Below are 18,666 nucleotides of genomic sequence, written 5' to 3' on the forward strand. Positions count from 1 at the left end.
AGATACATTAGACGAAAAGAGAAAGTTGGAGTGGTTAGACAGCAAGTTAGATAGATCTATAATCTAAAGGAGATGAAGAACAGTTGCATTGAGAAGTAATAAGTAGAGAGGTTGGACAGCAAGATTGAGGAAAGGGAGCTGGAATGGAGGAGATGTAAGAGCATCAATGTCTACAGTGCCCCTCCTGTTTGACCCGAAAAAGATAAAAGATTTGGAAAATGAATTCAAAACATTTATATCAATTATATGTAGCTCCCTGTTACATCGTGAAATGGACAGATAACTCATGTATACATGACATGAAAAGACATCATATTGAAGAATTTTTTACATGAATTTGAAAACTTCCTCATAGATATATACATACATATACATAAATATATGCATACATATATTTATGTATATGTATGCATATATATACTCATATATACATCTATTTATATATATATGTATATATGTATTTATATATTTAAATTTTTTTTATAGCGAAAAAATCAACACTTGTCTTTATTAGGCACAGAAACACTTACAGCTCTGGAGAAGCGTTCATCGAACAGACTTCACAGAACTCGTCGCTGACTATTCCAGAATTTTCTGCTCTTTATAAATTCCGTGTTCTGTGACTCCCTTAGAAGGTTGTGCGAGTAGAATACCAATGATGTAACCCGGCTCAGATCAGTATTCTCTAAGCAGATCCTGCCCTTTAGTCACAGAACTGAAACACCGTCGGTGTTGTCGGGTTAAGGTGGACTTCCTCTTGCATAAATACTATTCATTTTGACCGAACTTAACGGTAATGTTAAGAAATGTAATGAATATTGTTCATTTTGACCGGGCCGTCACAGCGAAATCGTGTGAATAATGTATAGATTTGCAACATACTCAGAAGTAATGATATTCAACCCTTAGGCGGTAGTATCGGTAACGTAATGAAATGTAAGCGATTGACTTGATTACGATGTCAGGATAGCAATGAGTGACAGACTGAAGGGAAATGTAGAATTTTTAGTTTTGTATTTTTTTGTTAAAGAAAACTATTGAGATGGCTTAGTCTTTTTCTGTCCACCCTCAGATCTTAAGTACTATCGAGTCTAGATGGCTGCAAAATGGTATGTCGATCATCCACCCTCCAATCATCAAACACACCAAATTGCAGCCCTCTAGCCTCAGTAGTTTTTATTTTGTCTAAGGTTAAAGTTAGCCATGATCGTGCGTCTGGCAACGTTATAGGACAGGTTACCACCGGATTGTGGATGAAAGTTGCATTGGCCGGGTTTATACAGCATTATACGCTGTACAGACAACTCGATTGCGCCGAACAAATACTTGTTTCGCTTTTGTTTTCAAAGTTTGAGCGCACATTAACGTCACGAAAGATGCGATTTACAGGGTGATTAAAAAAGAATGACCCTATTTCATGATTAAATATTTTATGAAGGAAAAATAGCAAAAAATAAAACTTATAATACAAATATGCTACTAACAGTCAAGTTTTATTTCACATGTTACAAGTGCTCAATATGGCCACCCCTTGCAGCAAGAACAACGAAAATGCGATATGAGAATTCTTCCCAAACACGTAGAAGCACATCAGGATCAATTGAATTGATCGCTGTTGTTATTCAATGTTTTAAGTTTTCCAGGTCAGTTGGCAATGGCAGAACAAAGAGGCAGTTTTTCATTTAAAAATGCTCCAACTGATAAGCTCCAGTGGGGAGGCGCCCCATCTGGAAAACTTAAAACATCGAATAACAACAGCGATCAATTCAATTGATCCTGATGTGCTTCAACGTGTTTGGGAAGAATTCTCATATTCGCATTTTGTTGTTCGTGCTGCAACGGGGTGGCCCTATTGAGCACTTGTAACATGTGAAATAAAACTTGACTGTTAGTAGAATACTTATATTATAAGTTTTATTTTTTGCTATTTTTCCTTCATAAAATATTTAATCATGAAATAGGATCATTCTTTTTTAATCACCCTGTATGTTTATCGACAAGTTCTGTGTATTGGTGAGTACCTCTGTCTCTAAGGTATATACTTGGTAAATACGTTAACTGAGATTTCTTTTAACCATTTGTACAGTAAATAAACTGTATGTATTCGTACACCCATATGACACAATTTACAAGATGCTTCTTTATAGTTTCGCGTTATCTCACGTGACACCCCGTTAGGCGGTGTAGTGCCATCAGTGCACTTCACGTGACGCACTGTAGGCACCACTTGAGGTTCTTTGCAGCGTCCCTTCGGTTCCTTAGCTGCAACCTCTTTTTCCCTTGTACTGTTCCTCCGTTCATATTCTCTTCCGTCTGACTTTCCACCCTCTCTAACATTCGATTCATAGTGCAACTGCAAAGTTGTCCTTCAGCTGTTACGCCTTTCAAATCTTCTAACTCTCAACTTCCCTTCCATTGCTGAATGACCTTATAGGTCTCAGCGCTTGTTGGGCTTTGGGGTCTATTCTGTATTTCAATTCCAATCCGGACCCAAGATAAATACCCTGTTCAGAAAGACTTGCTTTATATTTTTCACTATAAATTCATTACATTACACTCTACAAAATCTGCCGTAGGCCTCACTTTAACGTACAGGGATGAGGGTGGAACCAGTGTTCTCCGACCTATAGTAATAACCTCAATAATGTCTTGTACTGAGAACAATCAGATTAGTTTGTTTGTCTTATCGGTAGATAGTATCGTTTACTCTTCGTTATCAAGGATAAGATAATGCAGAAGATAAGACGCGCAGTCAAAAGTGAGAGAGAGAGAGAGAGAGAGAGAGAAAAATTACTATTTTTGATGATAGTAATTAAATATCATCCATTTTATTGCACTAATGTGGCCCATTACTGAAATTACGCAACTAAAAGCGATTTCTTAAATGCCCGTCAAATTTTTCCCTTTGATTTCAATCAGTTATCATTTGCATTATAGTTTTATTGACATGTTAAACCCACGGTAATAAAATGTTTGCAATGCTTCTGTTTTTCAATAGATTTCGAGGCCGGCTGCGTTTTACTCATCATAATTGCGATGCAAGGGTATGCCACATTGCAGTGTTTGTGTGAGTGAGTGTGTATGTGTATGTGTGTGTGTTTGTGTGTGTGAAATTCAGTATGGATCCTTTGTAGATATCAAGTTTGAAAATCCTCTTATGATTTCCAACTCATTCTTTGTTTCAAGAAATATCGAGTTTGTAAGAATATGTAGGAAATGCCGCGAATAATCCTTGAAATAGTTTTACTGTCTAGTTTTTAAGTTCCTGTTTGAGGGTTATTATATCAACTTTTTAATTCATCCATCAGCTTTAGTCGTTTTTTAACCATTTTTTTCGGCGCTATAGAGTCTATAGAGTCAAAAGACAGTCCGCTCGATCTTGTACGAATCAAGACGGTGATTCCAGTGGAATATTTGCGGCTCCTCAGTCCAGGGTTTAAGCGATCCAGGGAGCAGCGGCAATACTGGTTCATGGTTTCATTATCCAGCACATGCTAAATTCATCTGCATACGCACGTCAGGTATCGAGCGCTCGCTGGAGACCTTGCGCCGACAGAGAGATTTTCCTTAATCCCGCCCTTTAACAATGAAGATCATATTGTTAAGTAGAATATCTCCCATAAACATACACCACATTAAGGGGTTAGCTCCGCCAGTGCACCTTGCGTGGTGCACTGTACGCATGACTTAGGGTGTACACAACGTTGTCTCGTCCTCCAGCTACATCCACCTTTTATCCTTTTGTTTCACCTCCAGTTCTGCTTTCTTCCTTCCGTTATACTGCCCAACTTCTCTTAACTACTACTTCCATGTCCAACTGTTGGGTTTTCCCCCCCATTTCCACCTTGATCCTTGTACTTCATCTCGTCCATTTTCTGAATCTTTATCTTGCTCTCCAACCACTCCAACTACCTTTTTCATTGTCTTAACAGCTTCATGTCCGAAAGTGCCCCAGTGCTCGGCTTGAATGTCATCAAATCAATGTCATCAAATCAATAACAATTATCAATGTACTTATGGTACGACACTCAATCAGTCTGTTGTCATTCAGAGAGGGCCTCTGTAATCGAACTGGAATTTCAATCAGGTCCTTCCAGTACAGTTCACGAGGATTTCACCTGATGCACAGACCACAAGGGGTCCAGGTGGGTGGTCCTGCCTAATCCCCAAGGCCTGACTAGCTCTTTCCGGCCCAGATTCGACAGCGAGAAACAAAGCTCAACTTTTGAACCGTTGGGTTAGGCAGAATGATAGGCACAGGAATATAGCCGAGCAAGAAACGTGAATTCGAACTCTGGAAAATCGCGTTTGATACAACGATGCCGAAGACCTTTCGTATTGTGACGCGCTTACATCATACCTGTAAATCAGTAAGCATTAAATGCAAGCAGCACGGAAGGCCATGTGACGTCATTCTACGTCAGTGACGTCAGAAATGTCATGACGCTTTCTGCAATCTTATTCGTGGAATTTTGGAAGGACAGTCGAGGACGACGTCGAAATACGAATTAAAAACCATTATTTTTCCAGTGGAAATTTTCCCCTTCCTTACTCTCCTTATTCCTCCTTAACGAAGTTTCTCTAAGGAAGCGTAGGAAGAGTGAGAGGCAATACTGAAAAGGATAGGGGAGACTGAGAACCAATACTGAAGAGTCAAAAATATATTGCGTTTCTCTTCGTAGTGGCGGGTCAGACTTTATTAAATTCTTCGCATTTTTTCTACCATGACCTTTTCCTCATCTTTTTGGAGGAGGCTTGTCTCTGGCCGTTTCTCAGAAGACTTCTCTCTCTCTCTCTCTCTCTCTCTCTCTCTCTCTCTCTCTCGCCTCTCTCTCTCTCTCTCTCTCTCTCTCTCTCTCTCTCTCTCTCTTCTCATTATTTTGGGATGTTCTTACCTTCTAAAAGGTTTGCAATATCCAATTCAACTTTCTCTCTCTCTCTCTCTCTCTCTCTCTCTCTCTCTCTCTCTCTCTCTCTCTCTCTCTCTCATATCATCATCATCACATATTCTTATATTCTAGAATGATTTAAATATCAGTAATTTTACAAAGAAAATTCATTGTTACTTACACATTCTATTTTTTTTCAAGCATTTACCGATAGTAAGATCATCAGTATCATTATGCAGTCTTATCATTTAGTCTCATCATCACTCAGTCTCATCATTTTCATCAGCGAATGAACGTGTGAGGATTTATTGAAGGAAATTGGATGTATCATGAAAGTGAATGCTCAGCCATAGTGAAAATATCTGGACAGCTTTTGACGTATGCAAGTTGCAAGTGTTAATTTTTTTATTTTCATTCTTTCAGGACGTCAATCGATACCTTTGTCCGTTCACCTTGTCTTTTCGCAGAACAACAATCCAGGTAATATACAACCTTTTTTTTTTATTCATTGTTTATCATCTTGATCTTGGAGAGTTTATCTTTCCAGTGTCAATAACCTAGATCCTTTTACTGCACCTCCATTCATGTTCTCCTTCTCCCATCATACTTTCAGCCCTCCTCTGACAATTGATTCCTAGTGCAGCTGTGAGGTTTTTCTCCTGTTACACCCTTCAAACCTTTCGACTGTCAATTTCCGTTTCAGTGCAGAATAAACCTCTTAGGTCCCAGCGCTTTGCCTTTGGTCTAAATTCCATATTCCGTTCGTTCTCAATAACTAGATATTGCGACGTCTGTTTTAGCAACCATAAATCAACCAATCAATCATGTGGTATTTTCCTTCCGTTCACTGACCTGTCCACTTACCTGGCCATTCACTCGGCGCCTTTTAAGACACCTGTGTATTTCTCAGCCTATCTATTCAGTAATCTTATCGAGGCAAAATGGTTCACCTGGTAAAGGAGCTTCTGTCCATTTATTTATTCTTATTTATTCATTTATTATCAATGCTCTTGACATTGTACGTGTGACATTAGCACACACACAAAACCAGAAGTTTTTTTAGAATGTCTTATTTATTCATTTATTGTAAGTTCTCTTGGCTATATAGGCCTGACATGAAAGCACACAAAAAAACACGGGAGTTTTTTTTTTAGTATGGGTGACTATGTATATGATGCAAAAACACATGTTTAAGCACAAAAATACAGATTTTTTTATATGGTGTGTGACAGTCCATTTGATAGAAAAACATACATTTGGATACACAAAAACACAGGAATCTTTTTTTTTATATAGAGTGTGACCATCCATGTTTTACAAAAGCACGTTTAATCATACAAAAGAAGGAGTTATTTTCTGTATGTCTGACTACCCATGTGATACAAAAACACATGTTAAATACACACACAAAACAAGTTTTTTTATATCGTATGTGACTGTCCATGTGATACAAAAACACACGTTTAATAGCCTAAGCCACTCAGTAGAATCATCGTCAGTAAGTGGTTTCCATTATTGCTGTATTGGTCTCGAATGCTTAAAGAACTTCATCTGACCTTCTGTAATGTCTGTAGTTCAGTTCATTGGCAGCTAAAAGCTGTGTATTCACTATTTCGAAAGGTAGAGGAACAGCTGATATTGCGATGTTGCGAAATGAAGACAGGAAATGGGTGGGGTCTCTCTCCGTATGCAAATAATTTTGCGGTTTTCATTTTGCAATGAAGAATACTGTATAACTTCTTATGTTTTCTTATGCTTAGTGATGTCGCCTTAATTCCATATAATGAATAAACTGAGAGAGAGAGAGAGAGAGAGAGAGAATACTGCATAACTTATGTTAAGTGATGTCGCTTTATATCAATGTTCCTACCTAGATTAGCTGTTGCTGTTCTTGTTTTTGTTGTTTTTTACGGGCTGCTCTATGAGCAAGAGCCCGTGCTGGCATAAGGCCAGCACAGTCAAAAACAACAACTGTAGTTGTTCATTTACATAATTGATAAACAAAAGAGAGAGAGAGAGAGAGAGAGAGAGAGAGAGAGAGAGAGAGAGAGAGAGAGAGACTTGATAAGACAAAGAAAGTGACAGGGAAGCTCCCTTGGTGCGTTATATAGAGGTCACATTACAAGGGCTCCCGTACTCTCCTGGTTCTTTGGAATTGCTAAGTAAGCAATCCCCCCCCCAACCCCCAACCCCCCATCTTCCCACTCCAGTGTGGTGGGGATGGGTATTGGGGGAGTAAAGAGAAGGGAATGCCCCTAAGGTAGTGGGGAGAGGGTTCTATGGCCCGCTGAAATTGGCATTCTCATGTGATTCAACCAAGCCACCACCTGATGACTGTGTCGCTTCAAGGTAAGAAACGGCTCTCTCTCTCTCTCTCTCTCTCTCTCTCTCTCTCTCTCTCTCTCTCTCCATATTTCATTATGTGATATTAAAGAGGATAGTCTACATAAGAATATAGATATAAAGCGACATCACTTGATATAAGAAATTAAACAGTATATTCTCTCTCTCTCTCTCTCTTTCTGTCTGTCGGCATCTACAGGAAGAACATCGGAGGCATAACTAATTGGTTCCGCTTGATCTGGTAACGTGGATACATTGTGCTACACAATTTCGCCTGCTTTTGAATCTGCTAAATTGTGAGAATGGGTCATTGTTCCGAGATAGAATGATGCCACTCCTACTTCTGTGTCTCCTTTCTTTTCCTCGTTCTCGGTTTCTTCGGGCTTGCATATTCCCGAACTGTAACCGGGAACCGAAACCCTCCCTGAAAAAGCGAGAAGCCTTATTGTAATAACTAACCATAGATTCTTCTTGAAAATAATCTCATTATGTTTAGAGCACCCTAATTACCTGATTTGTACTTCTTGGAACTATCCTAACCCAACCTAACCTAACCTAACCTATGGGCATGGCAAAGTAACTGGTCATTTTAACCAGATACATATTCGAGAAATTAAGAGGGCATTGTGGCTATTACAATTACACACACAAACACACACACACACACACACACACACACACACACATATATATATATATATATATATATATATATATATATACATACATACGTATATAGTTAAATCTATAAAAATATTTACAATGAAAAGTGTAAAAATCCTTATAAATGTAACAACGCAACAATAGAAGATCGTCCTATTTTGAGGTAGTTTCCAAACTTTGAGGCTTAAATTTCCCCAAATGAATAAAATGTAAATAATTATGGGGGTGGGGCGGACGGTGGGGGAAGGGTGTGGGAGTTGGAAAATTCAAAATTGTTTTTATTAATGGTCAAAGAACAAAGTCTGTTATAAAGAGCATCGCTTTCTTGCCTGGGACCAGTGTCAGTTCCAGTAAAAATTTTGCATATAGAACAAGAAAAAACTCAATGTGTAAATAATACCTCTTTAGTGCTGAGAGAGAGAGAGAGAGAGAGAGAGAGAGAGAGAGAGAGAGAGAGAGAGAGAGACGGAGGGTGGAGGGGTTAGTTTTACAGTTTAGAGCTAACTCGAAAAATACACCTAAAAATCCGTCAGCAAGTTGAGAGTAGTATTGGCCTACCTAATTAAAATTCAAAAGTTTTAGTCAATTGAAAGGTTTTTGAGAAAGTGCATTTTATCAAAGTAAGGGTTTCACTGAAATTCCTACATTTGTGTATCGAGGAAAATCATCTTTCTTAAGATATTATCACTACATTTTTCTATATTATATATATACATATATGTGTGTATGTACATATCTATACACACTCATGTATAAATATAAAATATTCATGGCAGGCCATCCTAGACATGACAAGGAAAAAGCCCCCTGCGCACTAGATACGTACGTAATAAATAGGTTTAAAATCGCTTAATGACGTCAAGAAATTACTTTAAAAATATTTGCAATCGGAAGTAATCCTATAACTATTTTTTTATGAAAGGTTAAGTCGAGGATTCTCGAGCGTAAATGATTTAGTGCGTAGAAAAACTGTTTTCGTTGTTAGGCTTACAAGTATTCTTCAGAAACAGGGCCTCATCTTTTATCTGTATCTGCGTTGCACATTGACGAGATGCTCAGATTGGCCATTATGAAGATGAGGTTATTTTGGGACTGCGATGTGGTGCCGAACGTCAACATTTATGACATTGTTTTTGTTTGACCTTGCCCGTTAGGTTTATATGGCTTGATTGTATTTCGGTACGGGTAAAAAATATACCTACTGGTTTATAAGTTTTTGTAACCGCGTATATTATATTAGTAACGCAGTCTGCAATTGTGTTAGTTCATGAAAGTGCGCAAACATACCTACAATTTCCATAACATCAAGCCGTGATCACTGCCACATTCTTACCTTAAAGGTTGAGTCATGGAGGAACATCTGTGCAGGTAACTTCCAAAATGTTAGCTGTTTCTTACGTCTACACACGAGAGGTTATCAGCACCGTTCATCTCTTAGTGTGTGTGGATTTTCTTGTATCTCCTTTGTAATATTTTTTTCTCGCCATCTATCCATCCCTTTTCGAAGTCTTCGTCTCTTCTTCTCTTCCTTCTGGCACTTCAGAATTGTTTATTCTTCATCGGCTTGCCTTCCTCCAGCTTTTCCTCATGACCAGACCATCTCACAACGCTCAGATTCGTCGTTTCAAGCGCTTACGTTTTTTTGTTGTGCTGCGGCATATCTTTGCATTTCTCATCCAAACTCATCTTTTTATGCCGCAGGTATTAGCTACTTCATTCATTTCTACAGCTTCCACTTTTTTTTTTTTTTTTTTTTTTAGTATCAGTATTCAACATCACACCTGATTGCTGCAAAGGAGGGTTGGCTCAACAATCTCTCTATACATTCAAACTCTGACTGCCATAGACTACAGTCTTTGCCCTATTTTTTTTTTGCACAAATCCTGCTACCTTCGTTACTTCACCTACTATTTGACTCGCTTCTTCTCCCATCCTACTGTCATCTGACATATTTACTTTCAAATACAAATCTACGTCTGTCATTCTTTAACCGCCAATACAATTTTCCTGGCTTCCATATACCCACCACAAAGTCCTACTCTTGTTCATATTGCTCCAACTTCTCAATTTGCAAACTCAAACTCTTTCACTAGTCTCTGTGGTTGCTCTTTACTAACCCCAGTCATGGCTTTATTATCTGAAGTGTGCCTTATTATCCCATATCTTTGCTCTTATATGTACGGTCATTTTTTCCAGCCTCTCGGATCACTCTAATCATGTTGATATTGAACAGCAATAGAGACCTGACGTACCCTTGTCTCAGCCACACTTTTTTCACCAAACCAGTCCCTCTCCGGACAACAACCTCTGTCATGATTCTCTTCCATATTTGTGTGTATGTGTGTTTTTGTAATTGTCATACATGTATCTTAGAAATACTGTAAACGCTTTAAATAGCAACATTTGCAACCTTCAATTCCCTGACGATTTCATCTCTGAGAAAGAAGCCGAATCTCGCAGACTCAAAAGTTTGTAACGTAATGAAATATTTTATGAAGATGAGACGCTGAGACAAAAATCTGGAATCGGGAATCGGGACCCAGATGAGCTCGAGACTCGTTGGAGATTTTATCTCGGGGCAGTCTTCATAAAAACTCCTCTCTATCTCTTTCTGTAAAGAGATGCTGAGATATATGTATGTAATGCAGTTAAAAGTATATATATATATATATATATATATATATATATAATATATATATATATATATATATATATAGTATTATATATGTGTATATATATACATATACACACACATATATATATATATATATATATATATATATATATATATATATATATATATATATATATATATATATATATATCTATATATAGATATATATACTTTTAACCGCATACTTAGATTCATCTAAGCATCTCTTTACAGAAAGAGATAGAGAGGAGTTTATATATATATTTATATATATATATATATATATAATAGTATATATATATATATATATATATATATATACACACTAACACTTACGCCCTCGAATAAAAGATAATTCAGTTATCAGTCATCTCCACTGAGAAACCGTTTTGTAATCAGATGAATATTATATTTTCTCTTTATCCTTTCAAAGGTATCTTTAACAATGGCAAGTTGCACTGAGAAGTCGTTGTTCTCCCCCCCCCCCCCATCCCCCCCTAAAGGTTATATGAAAACCACCTGCATTAACCTTCATAGCAGAGAGAGAGAAAGAGAGAGAGAGACCCATCATTAAGGAAATGCTCTTCCTTATCCAGGAAATGCACCATAGACTAGCCGAGTCTAATTGTCATTCAGGGAGTCTTTTGATGTTTATAATCCATGGGCGAACAACTGAATTGTGACCTTGCTTTATCCTCTTCTACTTCTTCTTATTCTTCTTCTTCTGCCTTTCATTTTGGTCGAAATGAAAGTGGAAAACAACGCGTTGCACTTCCTGTTTAGACGAGGCAACGCGAGTGTACGCACGCATGCGTTGATAAGAAGATAGTGCACATATGTAAACACTTAAGCATTCCCGCACACAGAGATATGCTTACAAAGACAGAGAATGCAAATACACACATACATTTACATAAAAACAATGGAAATATACATATAACGTTTACGCAGAATAACAACGCAAATTTACACATGGATTTACATAAAGACTATGCACATATACACATACGTTTGCACAAGCAGACATAGCAAATATACAGTTGCGATGACACACAATGAATATGCAGTTATTACATTTACATTGTAAGACCGCAAATATACTCATATATTTGCACTTGAATAAAACTCATGTACACAAAGCAATACACCTCAAATATACACATACATCTACACAGAAAGACAACCCACATAGTCTTCTTATACACAGAAAAACAACGCAAATATACACATACATTTACAGGAAAACAATGTAAATATACACATATTTTTACAAAGGAGGAAAATAAAAATCTACACATGCATGTGCAAAGAGCGACAGCTCAAATATACACATACTTTTATACAGGAAGACAACTTAGATATACACCTACATTTACACAGGAAAAGCCTACGTATACGTTTACGCAGGACAACGCACATTCATTGATAATTAATTTCTTATACATAAGGATCAAATTTGGTTTTGTGATTAACATTCTTTCCGGACCGTCTGTTCTCATCGGAACAGCAAAGTGGTAGTTTTTTTTTTTTTTTTTTTTTTTTTGTCTGTCATTAAGCGGAGACAAAGAAACGTATTTTTAGGGTTTCCATAACTTTTCTGTGAGCTTTCTTCATTGAAAATGGTAAGCCTGATGTCGCCTTCATCGTTGGGGGTGGGGGGAGTGCCATCAGTGCACCTCATCAAAAGCACTGTAGGCATTACTTAATGGTCTTTGCAGCGTCCCTTCGGCCCTTAGCTGCAACTCCCTTTTTTTCCTTTTACTGTACCTTTGTTCACATTCTTTCTTTCATCTGACTATCCACCTTGTGTAACACTTGTCTCACAGTGCAGCTGCGAGGTTTTCCTCCTGTCACGCCTTGCAGGCCTTCTGACTGTCAGTTTATCTTACAGCGCTGAATAACCTCATAGGCTCCAGCGCTTGACCTTTGCTAAATTCTATTTTCTATTCTTATGTCGCCTTAACAAGTAAAAAAAAAAAAAAAAAAAAAGGATATAAGTCTGATTAATTTTTACGAGATTGTTTTCTGGTTGGTTGGTTTAGATAAGCTGTTGAGGGAACGCGGGGGGGGGGGGGGGGATATGGGGGATGGGCATCCAGACGGCCATACTGTTGAGTGGGGCTTATTTGAGAGGGGGTCTTCTTCGGAGATATTATTATTATTCATTATTATTATTATTATTATTATTATTATTATTATTGACCATGAACTATTATTATCATTATTATTGTTGTTGTTGTTGTTGTTGCTGTTGATGTTATCATAGTCCATGAACTATTATTATTATTATTATTATTATTATTCCACCCATTTCGAAGTTTGTTTTTGAAGTAATAAACGAATGTATTGAGACATGTAAAATAAAAGTAACGCCTGATTTTAGTACTCGGTAACTCACGCCAGGTGGGAAATAGGTTAAACATATTGATACGAACGTTGATACAAGTCAAGAAGATTAAACACTGATAATAAATGAGTTCAAATCCTTATCAGAAAACTTCAATAGCCTCTCTCCATAGCCAGATTTTGAACGAGGGTCTTTCAGTAAGCCATAGATAAAGTCTAAAGAGTTGAATTAAATTAGAGTAACAAAGAACTTTTTTTCTTTCTCTCTCTCTCTCTCTCTCTCTCTCTCTCTCTCTATCTCTTTTCTTTTTTTTTCTTTTTTCATTAAGAAAATCAAATCGAAGAAGACTCCATAGCCAGGCTCTGAAAAGGGATTTTTCAGTCAGCCACAGATAAAGAAATTCAAAGGAGTTCAATTAGATTAGAATAAATATTTTTTCTTATATAAATGGAAATCGAAGACCTTATATTTTGTCATAGGTTCGCGTTTTTGGCTTCGTAAAGCTTCACATTTTTACCACAGGCGTGTTCTAAAGATTGCTTTTCGCTGAAGGAAGTTTTAGGATGATGTGAACGAAACAATTAAAAATCTTAACTATAAATTAAACAAATAAATGGGTGAAAATAAAGAGAGTTGCAGTATAAAGAAAAATTAAGATACCAGAAGATGGAATTTTTATTTTACTTTTCACGATAACTGGACTTACTGCCCATTTGAAATTTAAGTTATCATATTGACTGCGACGTGACTTCTTTTTCTTTTTGAGAGAGAGAGAGAGAGAGAGAGAGAGAGAGAGAGAGAGAGAGAGAGAGTACAAGTTCGTGGGTGGACTTGGAGCGAATCCACGTAAGTTATAAAAAGAAGGTTGATTGATGCCACTAAAACTGGCATCACAAAGTCTAGGTTATAGACGCCCTAATAGATTTAGGATATTAAAAAGATAAATGAATAAATAAGTTTAAAAGGAGTTCCATTTAAGAAATATCTAAACTGAAAATATTCCCAGAGGGATATGGTTTCCCAGTAAGCATGCGTTGGTGTTTTTATGCGACGACAACATTGATAAAAACATCAAATTACTTTCATCCTGCTTGCTAAATGCTAATTAGAAAAAGAAATTATTATGAAATTAACAAATGTTATTTTCCCCTATATGCCCAATTGCCATGCTAAATGTATCATATATATATATATATATATATATATATATATATATATATATATATATATATATATATAGAGAGAGAGAGAGAGAGAGAGAGAGAGAGAGAGAGAGAGAGAGAGAGAGAGAGACTTCAGAGCAATTTCTAAAAAAAAAAATATTTCCTGCTATATTTCGATAAATCGAAATATCTCTCGTGGAATAAAGAAAATCAACGATAAATCGAGAGAGAGAGAGAGAGAGAGAGAGAGAGAGAGAGAGAGAGAGAGAGAGAGAGAGAGTATATGAACTGGTTATGGCACTTCAGATATGGATTCCAGTTTGAAGAAAATGTGGCCTCCCTTACCTGGCCTTGGCAGCAGCTGTTGTTGGGACGTTGTTGTCCAGATGTTCGAAATACGGAGAGAAGTCTAATGCAGGAATAGTAATCTTGTTTTGCTGTGGCTGCCTATTCACTGGTGAGATTCCTCCTGACTACTGATGATGGAGCTGAACAGCCCATGGAAAAGGAACTGAACGCGAGAATTGCAGCCTTGCGAGACACCATCCAGTGCCAGAGAGAGCAGCAGGTGAACTTGGACAGGAGAATTCTTCAGCTGCAACAGAGGTTCGACTACTATGAAGAGATGCAGAAGGCGGGCGGAAGGGAATAACGCACTCGTGTGATCCAGATCACTCAGGAGTTGTTGCAACAGCAGGCCTAGCAAGAAAGGGCCCGCTCGCTCGAAGCTCAGACGTTGTTTCTGAAGAAGGAAAACGATCAAGAGAAGAGGGAGAAACGGCAGCTGGAAGACAAGACCCTCAAAATCACAGAAGAAAATCAGCAGCTGATGGACAACACAAAGGAAATTGGGCAGAGAAACGATGCAATATGTGATAGGATAAGGGAACCGCCAGTGCAGTTGGCAGAGGCAAACTGCGAGGTTGAGAGGCAGTAGAAACTCCTACGACAGAAGGCGAAAGACCTGCAGCTAAAGACCGAACAATATCTAATTCGCTCTACCTCGTAATTAATATATTTTCATATATGTTTAACCGAGGGGAATTTATTAAGCGATAATAGAATTGGCGATCGACAGGCGCAAACCATCGACCTCTCAATTCCAGGACTGGCAGTGAAGCCCCAGACCACCCCGCCACCGCAAGAGATATAAGTATATGCCGCCTCCCACCTCATATACCTGCCGCGCAACAGGTATTTTTTGTTTTGGAGACTTGCATACAACCCATCTCGTTCTCCAAAACAAAAAAATACCTGTTGCGCAGCAGGTATATGAGGTGGGAGGCGGCATATACTTATATCTCTTGCGGTGGCGGGGTGGTCTGGGGCTTCACTGCCAGTCCTGGAATTGAGAGGTCGATGGTTCGCGCCTGTCGATCGCCAATTCTATTATCACTTAATAAATTCCCCCTCGGTTAAACATATATGAAAATATATTAATTCCGAGGTTAGAGCAAATTAGATATTAAAGGACATTTGTAGTTCGATATACGTATATGAATCACGGTAATGTGATAGGACATATATCTATATATATATATATATATATAATATATATATATATATATATATATATTATATGTTGCTACTTTAATACCCTTATATCTTCTCCTAGATTGTATGAAATGTTATATATAGAGTTTTGCACCATTTTTCAGATTCCTTAGCTAGTTTAGAGTTGTAGGATGTCTTAAAATATATGTTCAGATTCTGCATAACATAATTTAAAAGTATACGTATAACGTAGAATGTTAAAAGAGAGAGAGATTAACTTTGTCCATTTGTTTCCCTATTATATCAATGCCTTGCGATAAGAGACCCTGAAGACTCTGCTTTGCTTTCCTAACCTGTCAACATGTTTGATTGGAGATCTCTGTTGTGCTTTGGATTTCTGTCATCGCGTCTGATAGTGTAGTAACCAGATACTTGGCACTTCGTCACAATATATATATATATATGACATTTTTAGACCCGCCACTGCCATACCATCTCAATCGTGACTCTCTTATCAGTTCTATAAACTTTACTAAGCCTTCCCTTTGTTTTATTTCATCATTTTCCAATCTCTTAAGCAGCAATATTCTCATAATCCACCTCAGCATTCTCATTTCTGTACTCTCAAGCTTTACTTCCTCTTTTCTTCTTGGAGCCCTTGTTTCTGCTCCATACATTAACACTGGTCTTATCACTGTGTTATATATCTTGACTTTTAGCTAGATTGGCATTTTCTTATCACATACTACTCTAGCTACCTCCCTCCACTTTCCCCATGCAGCTTTTATCCTACTGTCAACTTCAGCCTCACATCCTCCCTCATGGCTTAAAGTAGATCCTAATTATTTAGACTTTTCTGCCAGTTTTAAAATTGAGCCTCTTCTTTCTTTTATTACTATTCTGTCTCTATCTTCCCTACTGCTCAGCAACACCTCTGTTTTATTCACATTCATCCTTAGAAACTACTGACAATAATTTCTTAATAAGGGAGAACATGCCACGTCTGTACCCCTTTTCATGCTTCAGCCTTCGAGGGTAATAGTCCGAGTCATCATCATCGTACGCTTAACCATCTAATTTTCCTGTAAGCAGAGTCTATTCACCATCGTATCTACCTTTAACAGAGATCTGGAAGTCAACTTAAGATTTCTGCCCAATGAACACTTGGCTTTCATTTTGTCTGTGGTAATTTGAAAGGGACATTCACTCTTAGTTACGAAGAAAGATGGTAGAATGGTATAATGATTCGCTTGCGTGTGCATGCGTGCGTGTGTGTTTGTATTTGCATGTGCGTACGTGTTTTAAACGAACCCGTCTGCAGACATTCAATTAAAGAATGATGAATAGGGGGACGTTTGTTAACAATTCTACATTGTTTGTGAAAATTATTTTGAAAAATTAACCATCACAAACACAAGTCGCGAATAAAACACACACACACACACACTCTCTCTCTCTCTCTCTCTCTCTCTCTCTCTCTCTCTCTCTCTCTCTCTCTCTCTCTCTCTCTGATTAGCGATCTTCTCATTCTATATTTCCCATTACTTTCTGTTATTACTTCTTTCCATTGAACATTAGAATATTCTGTGGAAGATTAAATTTCCAGTCAATGTTCCCTGTGGTGGGCTTGTTCCATATGGATAGGGTCTTCTTCTGAATAATAATAATAATAATAATAATAATAATAATAATAATAATAATAATAATAATAATAATAATAATAATAATATTAATAATAATAATAATAACTTTGAGACTAGAACGGCCCTAGAAAGGCTGAAAAGGCTAAAATATAAACAAGTTCACGAAATCACAAGAAACAGAAAACTTCTTTATTGTATCGAACATCCAGTGTCTAAACATCCTGAAGAAACAAGTGGCCAACGTTACGCATGAGATTTGTGTCAGTGAATTATTATTATCCAATAATTCTCGTTACTCATTGGCATAATGATTACTGACGGACGTGCGAATTCTTAGGGGCAGTTGGGACGGGCAACCAGAAGTCCTGTTCTTGGCCAGGCCCGAAAAAATATGGAAAAAGATAGAAAGGAATTGGGGTTTAAAACATCACTTTTTTATGTATGTCTATTATTATTATTATTATTATTATTATTATTATTATTATTATTATTATTATTATTATTATTATTATTATTATTATTATTGAGAAGATGAACCGTATTCATGTGGATCAAGCCAACCACAGGGTCCAGTGACTTGAAATTCGAGCTTCCAAAGAATATTATGGTGTTCATTAGAAAGAAGTAACAGAAACTAACGGATGAACAGACAGAAGAGATCAGTTACTGGAAAAGAAAAAGTTAAATGGACAAATAAATAAATTAACCTATATTCGTAAAATGTAAGGAAATTATAAAATTCACACCGTTACCCGTTATTTCACGTTGATCTATTTTTACTCCTAGCTTTAAGGAGAAAAAGGTTAGGTTCTTGAATACGCGATGTCAGATTGTGGCCTCTTGGTGTTCAAATGATGCACCCAGATTCTAGGTTAACCTTTTTTACGTTTGCGACGCTAAAGACACACCAAAGCATTCATTTCACCAAGAGAATGTGCACCCATTCTCATAAAAAGCTATTGTGCCACTGTCGCAGAAATAAGATGCAAATGAGTATAGACTTGACTGAAGTTGACGCATTTGGTAGGAGCAGGGTTTAGTCAAAATGATTTGCATCAAATGAATTGACGTGACTCGACTCGACGCAACGCATTTTATGTGAACGCACTCTTTGATAATACATCCTAAAAGTGACAGTTTTCCATTAGCAATTCTGAAGACCTATTTAATTTATCAGCAAAATCCAATATGGCCACCATGTCATGTGTCAAAGTACCCAAGTCGACGTTAGTCTGCGTGTAAAATTTTAACAAAATCGAAGCCGTCGTCTTAAAGTTATGGCAAATATTATATAAACGTGGCTCCGGCAACCTGGCATGCATTAAACTTAATAGCATTCATTTGCCGGCGTAATATCATAAAATATGCAAAATATGACAAATCTCCAGTCAAATGCCAAGTTAGGTGACCATGTCATCAGAATTTCCAAAATACAATTTTTTGGGAATAAAGCTATTGAGGTGTGAAGTTT

At 37.3% G+C, this 18,666-nt stretch overlaps 1 long non-coding RNA gene across 1 annotated transcript in view; it reads left to right on the top strand.

Annotated features, from left to right (window-relative positions):
• Positions 1-18,666, top strand: part of LOC135197982 (uncharacterized) — a 134,800-nt gene that overhangs the window by 112,382 nt on the left and 3,752 nt on the right. The window contains exon 2 of the long non-coding RNA XR_010310704.1: positions 5,313-5,369. This is a non-coding gene — a long non-coding RNA (uncharacterized LOC135197982). The remainder of the gene's footprint in view (positions 1-5,312; positions 5,370-18,666) is intronic.

The sequence above is a fragment of the Macrobrachium nipponense genome, chromosome 21 (assembly GCF_015104395.2).
Source record: "Macrobrachium nipponense isolate FS-2020 chromosome 21, ASM1510439v2, whole genome shotgun sequence".
Lineage (NCBI taxonomy): Eukaryota > Metazoa > Arthropoda > Malacostraca > Decapoda > Palaemonidae > Macrobrachium > Macrobrachium nipponense.